This window comes from Perca fluviatilis, chromosome 8 (assembly GCF_010015445.1).
Source record: "Perca fluviatilis chromosome 8, GENO_Pfluv_1.0, whole genome shotgun sequence".
Taxonomy (NCBI): domain Eukaryota; kingdom Metazoa; phylum Chordata; class Actinopteri; order Perciformes; family Percidae; genus Perca; species Perca fluviatilis.
In genome coordinates, this window is record NC_053119.1 from 17,061,712 (window position 1) to 17,076,005 (window position 14,294).

General features: G+C 40.2%; 1 protein-coding gene across 7 annotated transcripts in view; it reads right to left on the reverse strand.

Moving 5' to 3' along the window:
• The window catches only part of tln2b (talin 2b), an 81,494-nt gene extending 67,789 nt beyond the window's left edge, over positions 1-13,705 (reverse strand). For 5 of the 7 annotated variants that reach the window (XM_039808505.1, XM_039808504.1, XM_039808503.1 and 2 more), the window contains exon 1: positions 13,565-13,705. The gene's annotated coding sequence lies outside the window, so the exon portion shown is untranslated. Of the gene's footprint in view, positions 1-3,851; positions 3,874-13,244; positions 13,301-13,564 lie in introns of those variants that run through there. The other 2 variants (XM_039808501.1, XM_039808499.1) reach the window with 2 other exon arrangements.
• Between the last annotated feature and the right edge of the window lie 589 nt (positions 13,706-14,294).

A 14,294-nucleotide genomic window follows, 5' to 3' on the forward strand; every position in this document is an offset into this window, starting at 1 on the left:
TGGAACAGCATCAGTTCTACAGTGTTGTTTAGGATTATACTGTAGGCTACTCAAATTAATTTGAACACATTATGTGTCAGTTCATTCACTCTAACTTGTTTTTTGTTCCAGCCCTGCTGGATATCATTAGGACATTCCTGCTGTATACTGTTGTAAGCCAGGAGGTAGACTCGAAAACAGTTTTGTGGGCTAAAGGTTGAAAGTAAACACTGCAATTTCCAAATTGACCAGCACATTATTTCAAGACAGGAATAATTGAATCTCTCACAAAAAAACCTTAAAGCATTTGTGCTGCTTTAACCCACTAATGTGCTAGGAGCATGAGAGTGCAGTTTCCAAATGCCCCAATTGTTTTCAGTGGCTTTACATAGAAATACACTTAAGGCATTTTAGTGCATCTGCTCCTAACTTGATTGGACGAATGAGTCAGAACTGTGGTATTAATGCTTCAAATGTCCCGCCTGCAGTGTGCCACAGAAGCGTATCAAATAATGGGCGTCAAAAATTACATCCAGGGCGTTTGGTCCTCAACACTAACGTTACAGTACCTTGAGGGGAAATAAAAAGTCAAGAAGCTATTTCAACAGATAAAGACATACAAAAACTAACAGACAAAGCATATTTGTGAGATTGCAAATGGCAATATTTCATGTGACCAGTGTTGCGGAATATACAATGTATTGATAGTCAGAATGTGCTCTATGACATTAGGGTGCACATGCCTGCATGAGGCATTAAACAGGGACTTTTAACACAATGTTGCTGTTTGACTGTAAAAGGACTGCAACTAAAGATGATCTTTTTATTTATTAATAGGCTATATTGATTATTTTTTATAATTAATCATTTAGTTAATAAAATGTCAGAAAAATGTAAAATGTTCCCACAATGCTTTTGGGACATTTGGGAAGCTGGAAGCTATGGCAATTTTTCTTCACAGTTTACTTAAATGAATTATCACTTATCAAAATGGTCTATGATTAATATCCTGTCAATCAACATATCGAAAATTGTATCACACTGCACTCACTGAACAACACACTGTCCGTGTCATGTAACTAACCTTTTCTGGAAATTTGTCATATTGAAAACGGCAGTTTATGCCTTTAATAATGCAACCAAAGAAAGGTACTCTGTAAACTGCGGTAAACATGAAGATATTTCAGCCCTAATCAGATAAGCAACTACCGACACAATGTTTTTTTAACAGGTAAGAATAAGGTAACATAATGACAACACAAATAATTTATTAACATTCAGTCTTGCCTTGTTTTGTCATTCTACCACTAATAGAAAAGACAGGCAGACATACTGTAGGCACTGGGTGAGCACATGAAGGCAGGCAAGCATGCAGGCAGGCTATGAATTGTGCCCTCCTCTGTTCCATAATAACTGGACAACCCATCTATTTCATCGTTGCCCCTCCGCAGATCTCTGACAGGGAGTAGCATCATCCGAATCATTGACAGAGATGTGTGGGAGAGAAAAGAACCTGCCAACCTCCACATCCAGCTTGAGTTAACAAGACAAAAAGTTACGCTCCAAAGATCTGTAGGAAAAGAGAGGAAGCCAATGGTACTGAGCGCCATCTCTGCTGCTCTCTCTTAAACTTCTGCATCTAATTGTGAGGCTGAGCACACATCTGTGACACTCGAGTTGGATACAGATTCTTTAATCTCTCCTTTTATATGACATCGCCATGTAATCTCCATCTAGCTACCCAGGGAGCAGCCAGAGAGGCAGGAAATGAAATCAATGCTGTGTCTCTGCACTGGGTGTTACTTCATTAGCATGGGCACTACAGATGTAGCCGTAAATCTGATTTATGAAAGGGCGACAACGAAAGCACCACAGACAGACGCAGGGATTCATAATAGCGGATGATCAAGACACCCAATGTATATGTTTCACCACAGCTTTACCAATGTTTGACAGAGGGCAAAGAAAGGGGAAGAATTTCCACTCTAACGTACAGCATACTTGCATTGCTGCTGCAGTTAAGCATTTAGATCCAGTCATGTTGTATGAATACATAGACTGTAAAACCGTCTATGATGAAAGACTGTTAGAGCCTGATTTACTAAGCTCCTAACTGATTTTCATTACCTGAATAACATGACTAAAATTGAAGCATGTAGAAAATCTATTTACTGTAAAAAGGTTACAGGTAAAGTATGACCTCCAGTGATAATCATGAAACATGCATGACACAAAATGTATTATTTCACTGCTTTAAATTCCCCTGCATGTGTTATTTTTCCTTCCTATACGCGCTATATCCATTTCAGAATACTGGCCATAATTGCACTGTGGATGTTTGTAACAATGCTTTACATCAACCAGCAGTTAAGTAAACAGGGTTTAATTGCGTTTAATATTAATCTTCACGATATCCTTTGTCACAATTTTAAGCTGTGGGCTTAGGACTTCCGGCAGGTTTGACATTTTACAATGTTTGGCGTTAGCGCACACCTCTCCTGCACACCATTGGCAGGGAAAGGTCCATTATTGTAACTTGGTCTACTTGTCAACGATATTTCAGTTGAAGTATATAGTATAGTATAATATCCTCAAAATGTCAAATAAAATCTACACAGACCCATCCAAATAAAACTATTTCTCCAAGTTGCACCAACATAATAAAATCTAGTAAATGTGTGGAGTGAGGTCACATACATTCTTATACTTCATTGAAATTTAAATATTTTGCTCTGGGGAAAAGTCATCAGCCAACTTCCTAAATTGAACTCTTATTTCATTAGCGAGCAATGAAACTTTGTGGGGTACATCTGGGCACCAGCTGTGGTGGGACCATGGCCCTTTAAAGGTCAAAAGGTTTGGATCCTCTTGGAGTAACGCCATCTAATCCTGCGTTAGCTATGGAGATGTTATGGAAAAGTAAACAACAGTGGCTATACAGTTGGCTGCTTATAGGAGAACCATTGATATACTCACCCTTCCTCATTTCTGAAAAACAGAGATTCCAAATGATTAGTTGTGCACTCCCATGGGACTGAGAAGCTAAGGAGGGAAGGGTAAAAAAAAACCCCCCCTTTTTCCCCCACCAAAAAAAAAAAAACCCTTTCCTTTCCCCCCCCCTTTTTTCCATCATTAGTGCTGTTGGTTTGGATTAAAGATAGTTTCACTCACTGCTGGGAATAAATAAACCCAGGAACCTCTGTACTAGCAACACCAAGCAGGTCCTCCTAAAATACCCTTAGCAAGCCTTATCTGCACAAAGTGGCTGAATGAGGAGAGCTCGCAGGATGTAGCTAACGGAGTGCAGTGAGCCGCCTTACATGACAAGCCAGCCAGATTCTTAGCAATGCCTCTGAGCTTGTGCCATGTGTTGAGGATGCTGTCTCCCACTGAAGTTGCATACAGATCGTCCTTTCAGAGCACAGCCTCCTCCGCTGTCTCTTTGTCCCACCTCCCAGTGGGGAATTTATAAAGCTTCACAGGGCCTCACTCCATGAGATTCCTGTAATTTATGACAGCCTTTTCCCAGGCACAAAGAAATCAAATCACACTGTAAATATAGTGCATGTTTCCCAGTATGAGCTCTTCACGTAGACCGTAAATCACAAATGAATGCCAAAGATCCTGACAGTCATTAAATAACAGCATCAATAATCCCACATGTGGCAGCACTACATTTGATTTTGGATTATGAAAAGGGCAGAACGCATAGATAATGAATGAGACACAGCAGAAACAAATCAGAGGAAATTAAGAATTACCAGAGGCACCAAGCTGCACAACAGCCACTTCATACTGTATCTAAAAGGGAGGATCCCCAGTTGTGATCATTAGCACTAGAATGACCTTTGACCTCAGGCTGGCACACACACCTGGCTATGTTATACGACTCCATCCCAGCCAGACTAGAGTGAGAGGGTGTCATCTCGTGGGTATAACCTCTCAGGGGTAGCATATCCACTGCATGTGGGCAGCTACCCTCTATTGGCTGCAGGTCCATCAATCTCCTGTTCAAGGAAACTGAAGACTCAACGGAAAGAGAAGCAAACAGCTGTCATATAGTGGACTGAACAGATGGTAATGGTAGCAAGAAATGAACACCGTATCATTTTCAAACTTGAAAAAGTGTTGACCAAATACTGAGTTATTATCCGAGATATCAGCATTTATATCACCCACAACAAATATGTTTGTATATGCACATTCTTTAATAAGATAACTTATAAAAGTAAGCCTATTAAGATATTCATCCTCATTTTTGTAACATTCATAAGGAGTGTAAACATTTTAAATTACAACAGCATTCTTATTATGTACTACTTTAATTGCTATGCACCAGTCCATCTCCAGCCTTATCACACTGATCAGTGGATCATATTTCTTATGCCAAAGAATGGCCACTCCCCCAGGTATTCTGCCACGCACTATTCCCATGCTTAAATCTGTTGTAGACTCCCCAGCCCCGTGGAAATCATTATTAACAGAATTAAGTTTATACAGATCTTGTTTGGCTAGGAAAGTATCTTGTATAAACAAAAATATCAGCATCCTCAAGGAGCTTGTCAATAACAATGAGTCATGCTTTGTCCCCAGTGCTTTACTATACTCTGCAGGTGATGAATTAAGGCTAGCTTTTTCTTATTTCTGTTCTGTAAAGGCAATACTGATTTCTCTTCAGTGTAATTACACACAAAATCCCACAAGATCCAGGAGGCGTTCCCGAGAAACAAACCCAGCATTAGATGCCATGCAATATCACTAACAGGCCAAGATATGGATATAATGATAGGTTTAAAAAACACTAAGAGACAAGAGATTATATTAGAATCTGCTTTAGGAGGATGTTGTTATCTCCCGCACTTCAGTGGCTGCTGACAGGGATAGGTACAGGAAATTGAACACAAACTCAAGCCAGCTCTTGGTTCTGATTTGGCAATGACAATGCATGTTCTGAAGAAAGTCAACATTTATATTCAGCTCTTGTTCAGCTCTAAAAACAACGGTGTACCGACAAACAATTTTACAGTATAAAACATAATTTGTATAATTAATGCCTAACTTGAATTAAAATTTCCTCCTTTGCTAATGATTTTGTGCCATCAGGCCGGGTGACCTTATTCCCACAGCGGCTATTTAGAATTTGTGTCGTACTCAACCCAGAGGATCAGCATAACAACTAAGGTTGAGTCAAAACATTCATGAAGGCAGATGAATATAACTGTTATAAAATTAACAGATGTTAGATACTGTACTCACCCTCACTGTAGAAGTCTTGTAAAATGTTTGTGCCTGAATCCAAGTGTTCCCAGTGCTTTATGCTGAATCTTAGTAGAGTTGCAGCCTGAAATAGTCAAGTAATTGGTCACTAGGGCTGAGTATCATTTGAAATGTTTTGACACTAGTGCCCAAGGTATATCTGTGTATGGTACTGATACCAAAACCACTCATCTTACTTAAAGACGTGTTTTTTTTATAAACCACTAGCCAAAGTTCTCATGTATTAAATGTGGTAGAACGTCAGCAGCCTTAATACATAGTCAACAGTAAATAATATAAGAATTCTGATTTGAATCAGAAGTTATCTGACCAAAGAACAAGTAGACAAAATAACAAATCTGACATGTCATTCATTGGCGGTGAGTCAGCGATACAGACACATTTTGGTCATTTTGTCAATTAGGTTTTTGCAGTCTTTTTAAAGCAACATTCGTTTGAATTTTTCATTTAAACAATTTTCTACCTGGGGTCAGCGTAACAAGTCATGTAAAAAACATTGACATATTATCATCTTATAAAGTTAAAGGTACAGTAAGTGATGTTAATCCAATACACTTTTTGTCAAATTCAGCGAATATCTCCTCACAGTAACCTAGCTCTCTATTTTATGTGTTTTAATACACAGCCCTGGCTGTGTAAATGAAAAACAAATAGAAAGGAGTGTACGAGCCACAAAACACTATTCCAGCCAATCAGCAACAGGCAGCGACAGTTGATGGTAGGGGGGAGGAAGCATGTGAATGTGCCGGCCGTCCAGTAGTTATCTGTCTGCGAATCTGGGGCGGAGCTTCTGAATTGGGGGGGTTGTATTTGTTTGGCAGTTGAGTCAACAATCTCTGCGCAGCATCGCTTACTGCACCTTTCAGGCTAATGTGTTAGCAAAAAATAGCCTATTTACTGTACACATCCACAGTAGAAAACACGGAGCTACATTAGCATTAATATTTGTGTGTTTTGTGTTTCTGTCCACCTTTAGAATGTGAGTCCAATCGTTCTATTTTAGCTCTGTTTTGGTCTCCACCATCTCTTATATATTGTATATGTCAATGTATGTATAGAGCTGTGTCACTGAAGGCAATTTTCTGCTGATACTAGAAACCGTTTGGGTATGGCATTTAATGTTAATATAAAAAAAAAAAAATTCATGAGTGCAGCTTTAATGAGAAGTAGCTAATAATCATTAGTCACCAAGAAAATGACAAAGGTTTTGTTTTTAATAAGCACTAGATTTTGACAGATTCATCTGCATAACTGATTTAATGTGTGGAAGGATGATAACACTGGAGAGACAATTTGAGAGATTTTCCTGTTAAGTCAACTGATCAATTAATCGAAGAAAGTCCATGACTACTGGTTAACTAGAGATTTCTTTGGTAGCAGAGAGGCTAGTCTCGCTTTGCCAGACCTTCCACTACAGGGCTGCGGAGGAGGGTCTGGCTAGTCAACACAGCAATCCGGGATGGGAAAAAAACATGCTCTCATTTATTGGCATTTCTTTAAACGAATCACAATCGCCTTGGGCGGTGCTAAGTGCCGAGCAGAGCCACGGTGCCGCTGCAAAATAGCCTTGGGAAGGAACTTGTTTTGGTGGAACGTGTACGTTCAAAGGTTGTTTTAGTCATGCGACAGAAAACTCAGATTGGACACATAGTCTAGCTAGCTGTCTGGATTTACCCTGCAGAGATCAGAGGAGCAGTTAACCATAATCCTCATAAATCAACCAGAGTTTAAAATTACAACACAAAGAAAGCGGAAGGTAACAGACATCCGAAATCGGACATCCGAAAAGAGTGACATCTGGCGGAATATCCGGCAGAACGAGGGTGCAACACAGTATGGTATATCTGGGCTGTACCTCCAGGTTCAGTTTTCCCAACCAAAATGGGGTACAAGTTCAAAATGGTCACTGTCATGAAAAGTTTTTTGAAGAGTACCAATCATGCCATGGTCTCCTGAGTCAACTTTATCGTTCCATCACCAAAAACAGAGCAACAAATGTAATCCTAGCTATTGCCTTCCACTAAGGGTAACCAGAGAGTCACTCTGCCCTTTACACAAGGTCACTGCACTGCTGATGAGCTGAAAATACAAGGCTAAAGTAACACAATCACTTACACAGGACAGCATCCAGCTGCTAAATGCACCACTTCCGTCAGGCCAAAGTGAAATGATGATTTAACAAGAGTGTGTCAGAGCAGTCCACAGTTTCTTCTTTAAGACTCAAGGTGCTGACACTACGTAGCCCTGAGCAGAGAGAGAGAGAGAGAGAGAGAGAGAGAGATAGTTCTCGCTCGGTCAGCAACCCTCGCAGCCTGCAGAGGATCAGAGCAGGGGATAGCAGTAATTTCAGTGCTGCTCTTCCGACAGGAGAGTCCTTTCCCCCAGGCAGTCTCAAAAACAGCCCGACAGCTGCTATACACACAAAGTACCTGACTGCCCTCAATTAACCTTGATGTGAAGCTACTGCCATGTCAATTCGCCCTAAAACAAGATCCATGGTGCCATTCAACAGCAATATCATTTTGTTTACTTTATCTGTCTGTTATTCCATCTCGCCTCTGTCCCAGTGCAGCTACTCTTTGTTTCCTCTGTCCAAAATATTGTGTAAGCTTCTGGACATCCCATTCTGGCATTACTAAATGCTGCTTTTTCATTTTTATCAATAAGTGAAACAATTGTGTCAGATGTAAAAAACAAAACAAATCATTGTCTCATCAAGTGATTATTGTCTGAACTGTGCTGTGGTGCAGGACCCCCTACCACTCAGCTGTATTTGGCTGTGATGCATCACTGATGCAGATCGATAGCAAGTGCCTCGATCTCGGCCACACTGTCATTGACCTCCAGCTCCTGTGGCGTTCCTAGGAGACCCCCTGCCAGTGAAAAACACTCCCAGCATGCTGATAAAGGGGGCAAAAACATCAGAGCCTTTGAGAGTGTGCCTCTAATGTGCTTTCTTTGTGATACTGGCCACAACAAACACTACCAAAAGCAGAGCACAAACAATAACAACAAAGTATACAAAAACTCTTAACATATACAGTCTTAGAGAAGTAATTGCATTTCTTCGATAATGCATCATTAACACAGCCAAAAGACACAGTGAATGCACAATAACACTTTTTTAAATGTACCTTCAAATATGTTTTTGAACAAAGAGACACTGAGATACACTAGTACGTCCAATAAAGTACAAAGAAGCTGGGCTGGTTACAACAAGGTGACACAAGCAGCCATTATAACTGAACAAAGACTACCAGGTGATAAACTGTGTTCAATGGATTCTGTGGCTACTAAAACCCAAAGTAGCATTTTGCACTGTAAGAACAGAAGGCAAAATATTGACTTAAACAGAATGATGTACATCAGTTCCTTGTGTAGTCAAATGCAATGCATTATGAATTCTTAATTGTATTCACTCACACTGGTTATACAGAGAAACATGTCAGAGACAAAAGAGCATTAGTTTTCAGAGGAGGCTGTATATCACATGAGCTTTAGCATAGGTATCACATGATCCTTAGCACTGATAAGCATCAGGCAGAGTGAGCCATGTTTCTGATCATTCCAGTGTTCCTGTAACACAAAAACAAAGATGTAACAACAGAAAATACTGTAGTGTAAATTGCATACCTCTTCACACTAGACACTTCACAAATACAAATAAATGCCAATAAAGTACTAAAATATTTAAAATTTCAGCAAAAATACTTGTAAGATGCTCGCTCGCAGCTTAATTAAAATTCAACAAAATAGCCCTTCTTCAAAACAAACACACGCTCGCACGGAGATTAGGTGAAAGAAAATGTATTAAATTAACGACAATTGAAAAAATGTACCTACATTTACTAAAATTCCTATATAAAAGCATACAAAGATAAGTAGACAGCTATTTGCTTAAGCCGACAGCCGGTGCTCAGGGAACCCTCAGATCACACATCTTTTCCTTTCTGTCACTAACCCAATTTGGGACCATGTACTGTGTGCATGACAGGGAAGTCAGACCTGTCATCTGCTACTTTAAACTGGCATCTCATATGACGCGCTGAAGAGAAGTGCCTGTGCCACTGCCTCTGACCTGAAGCACACCACGACGGCATCTACTTACCTACTTCTTGATTCTGCTTATGCATCACTAGCACAGCCGCTTTGGTTCAGACCACTTCACCTATTGTTTGTTTATCACATTATGCTCAATTATAATAAATAATGTCATGTCCTGCATACATGATCAGCTGATCTGGTCACCAAATGAATGGAAAGAGGAAACAGCTTTCTTTCTTTCTACCTTTAATCAAAAAAAAATAATTCATATTGTTGTAGATAGCATTATCAATTATGCAAGTTAACAGTAAAAAAAAAAAGTCCATTAAACTGCTATTATAGGATCAACAATTGACTGACCTGTGGATGTACTAATACTGATACACACTGATATAAAGGCCAACAATTATTAATCAAGCGTGCAGCCAATTTAATCTGATGTGAGATCAACTTTACTTCAAATCAAGTGCTTGCAAATAAAAAAAGACACATCTATATAACAGCTCTGACATATTGACTGCCTGCCACAATCATCTGCTGGGGAAAAATACAGAAACAATTATGAATTCAGACTGATGTACTAGTGGAGGAATGAGAATGGCAGCCAGCTTATACATCTACCTCTTGTTCTATAGAAACAGATCTGGAGGCGAGCCAGGCCCTAAAGAGGCTGCGATCACAGAGAGACAGCAGCAGGAAAATACATAGGAGGGATCTATTTCATCGGTAAACATGAAACACAAAAGATTGGGTCACAGTGACAGCATGGGGTGTGTTTTAGTTTCCACCTCCTACACACTCATGCATTAAATATGGTTCAGCAATCACACTCTCCAATGACTCTCAAACCCTTACTTCCCAATCCCCCCCCACCCGCTGAACATTTCCTGGGGAATTCCGACCAGGAATGTATTCTTGATGACGGAGCAACTGTAACAGCTGAGAGGAAAATCACTTTCTAATGAACAGCACGGATATACAGTTAAGGCTTTGTCTTTAACAATTGCTTTTTCTCAACTGTGGATCAAAATACTTACTTGGCAATGCATGACCTTGTTATAGTTATTTATGGAAAAGTTTAAGGATTGTGTATTTCTCCCTGGGCTGGACAATTGGAAAAAAAACTGACTAAGAGCAATTGATAAGAGCACACGGCTCATGCGATTCCCCAAATGAGGCGCAGAGCTGAAAGAGTGAACTAAAGTTGTTGTAGCAGAGATACCCTTAATAGCTCTCCCATAATACGGAATCACTGAGGTAATGGCCTCTTCAATAGCTGGGAAAAAGGCACCGTTTAAATAGTGCTTGGTTTTAATTACCACTGCAAAGTGAAATTGCAGTATATAATATTTCAAAAGCTTAGACAAGAGGACATGTCGAATGTTGATATCTACGAGTTTGTTCTACTTTTTTTCAAGATTTAAAACTTTTCAGATTTCTTTTGGCACAAGATTACAAACATTGCTCTTATAACCTTGGTTCCTGTGAGTAATATCTGTGTTGTGTTTGATGGAACAGTAAGCTTTTATCAGTAGCCGCTGGCAGATGCATGCTGCATGCAAGCTTGTGACATTGGTGGTGCTGTGATCTAATTATATCTGTGTACTGTGCTGTGGGAAAGTGTGCAGTACTCATTGCAGATCCTCAGATTGGGAAGGTCTCTGTTTCTTTATTAAACATGGGCAAGCAAAGGGCTCATATTGTAAACCAACAGGTCCAGTGTACCACTGCTGAGATGTACATACATATTCAATTCCATTATAAGGGAAATGTATTTACGACTCATAAAGCCGTTTCAGCACTGTGTAATATGGAGATTATTCTCCATTGGCACATTTTTGCCAATCTGCCATTCAACAAATCTTTTTACTACAAACTATAAGGGATGCACCTATGAACCTATTACTTACCCTCTTTGAAAATATGTTGACATACACTAAAGACTAGGCCTGCATAATAAATCATTATAAAAATCGTGATCTCGAGTCACCCCTGTTCACGATAAAATTTTTAAATGACTTCTTTTTTTTTCTCTCTCCTTCAATTAATTTATTGAAAGCATTTGACATTGACATTAACATGTTTTAATTATGTAAAGACATGTTCAAGGAGTTCAGATGCCTGTATCAGCGCCATATTTAGTTCAATGTGTTATATGTCACTATTTTTAGCCTACTCTACTTAAATGGCCAGTATGTACTTTATTTATTGAAACCTATATGTTTACAGGCTTGTGGTGATGCGCAATGTGCTATAGGTGCCAAAAAAGAGCTATGTTTGGTACTGCCAATTTGTTTTGTTTTGTTATGGTTCATGAGTGCAATAAACATTACACTTTGTGAGAAGAAAATTGTGGCAGAGAATTGTGAAATCAATTCTAAGCTAAAAAATTGTGATTCATATTTTTCCCCAAATCGTGCAGGCCTACTAAAGACCTCTACTCCATCACACAAAGCAGACTTCAGCGCCAAAGCATAATTGGTGAAGCTTGACACCATCAACTGTCAACATCCAACCTATTGGTTTTGAAACCCTGTACGGACACTGTATGGACGGTATACTTTTCAGAACGTGTGAAACCAGAATGCAGCCCTCTACCATTTAATTGATACTTAACAGACACAGATAGCCTATGTGGAAATTATACGAATTCATTAAGCATCACGCAACAATGCTGCTGCTGCTACTACTACTACTACTACTACTACTACTACTACTACTACTACTACTACTACTGAGGAGCACATACTGTATGCCATTCCCTATAGTGTCATTGGTGGATGCTTTTATCCTACACTAACTGGTGCCTTACAGTAGCACCAGGGAGTATACTTTTAGTATCGCTACTCCCAGTTGGAATCAAGCCCCAAACACCCTCAGTGGTGCCTTACTGTATAAAGCCATCCAGAATCACAGCTGTCTGCTGATACAGCTTGACTCTTCTAGTTACATCACTCAGGCAATACATGTCACTCTGCAATATTGGTTTGAAAACCCCCTTACGGCATGAGTATCCTTGAATTGACCCTTAAAAATCCAAGATGCCTCTCATAGAGAATGCTCAGCTGCTGTATAATGTAGAAGGGAGGGGTGAATTGTTTTCAAACAGTTGGTCATAGCAGCCAAAAGCTTCTTCTGTAAACGAGAATGTCGGAAGAGGCTGACATGTAGCTAATGTGGATTGGCATAGCGAGTCAGCCCAACACTCACACATTTGTTCCACAACCTAATGTAAAACCAAACATGGAAAGATACGTAGGGGTGTACAGTACTGTGTGGCCCCTTCACCCCACAGCCACTGTGTTGGAGTAACGTGTAACGCCCTGTACCTGAGAAACAGTACCTTGTCAACCTTGTCACAGCTCATAAAATATCTCTACAAGTGCAGCACATACACAACTGTACGAGGCAGCGGGGCGGTTTAGCAGTTAAAAGGAGTCATGTCCTTCGATCAGGGAATGCACATCCTGTCTGCTGGTGTCTTAAAGAAAGTATAACCAGGTGAGCATGCACTCTGACCTCTGCAAGCAGGCAGGTGTCAGGTAAAAAAATAAAAAAGGAATTTTCCTACATAAAAATACATGAGCTCCAATATAATAGCAGCTTTATCCCCCCACTGGGGCAAAGGATTAGTGTTCTGGAAAGCTTTAGCAGTCTTAACAAACTTGACCAAAACTGACCATTACAGAGCATCCCTTGCATCCTCTGCCCACATTTCTGTCAGCCTACTGTAAATCATCAGTGCATTCGCACTACAGCCTAGCTTTGATGTTGAGCCGTTCCAGATAACATTCAGGTCAAGTGTTACTGTACAGCACATTTCTTTGCAGAGCAGCAAATGATGCTGGAGCTGGGCAGCATTAGTTGGCCATTTAGCCTCCTTCCAAGCACTAACAACGCAACAACGTCAAACAAGTAGGTCAACAAAATATTCATCTTATTACCTCTTATCTGTCAATGTCAAAAGCAGCCAGTCACACATTAGGCGAAGACATAGATTTGACAGACGTATAATAACGCACCGGATGAAGCAAATCGCTTAAATCCAAAGAAGAGCAAAGAGATGGTGAAGTGGAACACATCACACTAATCATGTGAAAAGGTCGTTTGCAGGCTGTTAATATGAAATGTTTTCAGCGCTTCTGCTGAGCCAACATCGAGCGGTCCCTCCTCCCTGTAGTGAGCCCGTTTGGGCGGAACAGCACCTTGAAACAACAGCGCCAGGCTTTAAAAACACACACAGAAAATGAAGGCGAAATCCTACCTGATCACTCGTTAATGCATGCGACCTGGCTTGGATGTAGGCTAGGCGACACACACCGCAAGCGGGTCAGCTCAGCCTGCCAGCCTGCCTCCTCCACGGCATCAAGCCCCTCCTCGTTTATCGTACAGTGGAGAGAGATGGGGGAAAAAAGAAAAACGACCGCATATCTATGCGCCGAAAAAAAAAAAAAAGGAAGCGGCGTCACAGTCAATCGTGTTTCTGATCAACATAGATGTAGCCAGATCAATATGGTTTAAAGGCTCAAGAGTAGGCTGATTGATACAGATGAGCAATCCTGCGAGATAAAATAGACCCGATAACCATGCAACGCTTAAAGATCAATGCACGAAAGATTTGAATGACTCAGCTCGCTCTTATTTTGAAAGTGAAGTACACCTGCTGAAAGCGTGTCAGCAGAACCATCGGACAGCCCATATAGTCTACTGCTGTGGCACTTGACACAGGATCAATGGCACAGGGAAGATTATGTTATAGCCATCCTGTCTACAGTAGGAAATAAAACACAGTATATGTCAAACGAATGGCATCCAGAAACAGAACAGAAACCTGTTAATATTTTTGAAATATTATTTTGCAATCTGAATGATGAATTCATATACCATGTACGTCAGTATTTGATTCGCTTATTTAGGTTGTATTTACAGTTTTGCAAATCTTTGCAGGCCAAATAATAGAGAGTGTTTAATGTATCTCCCTCTCGGTGTATCAT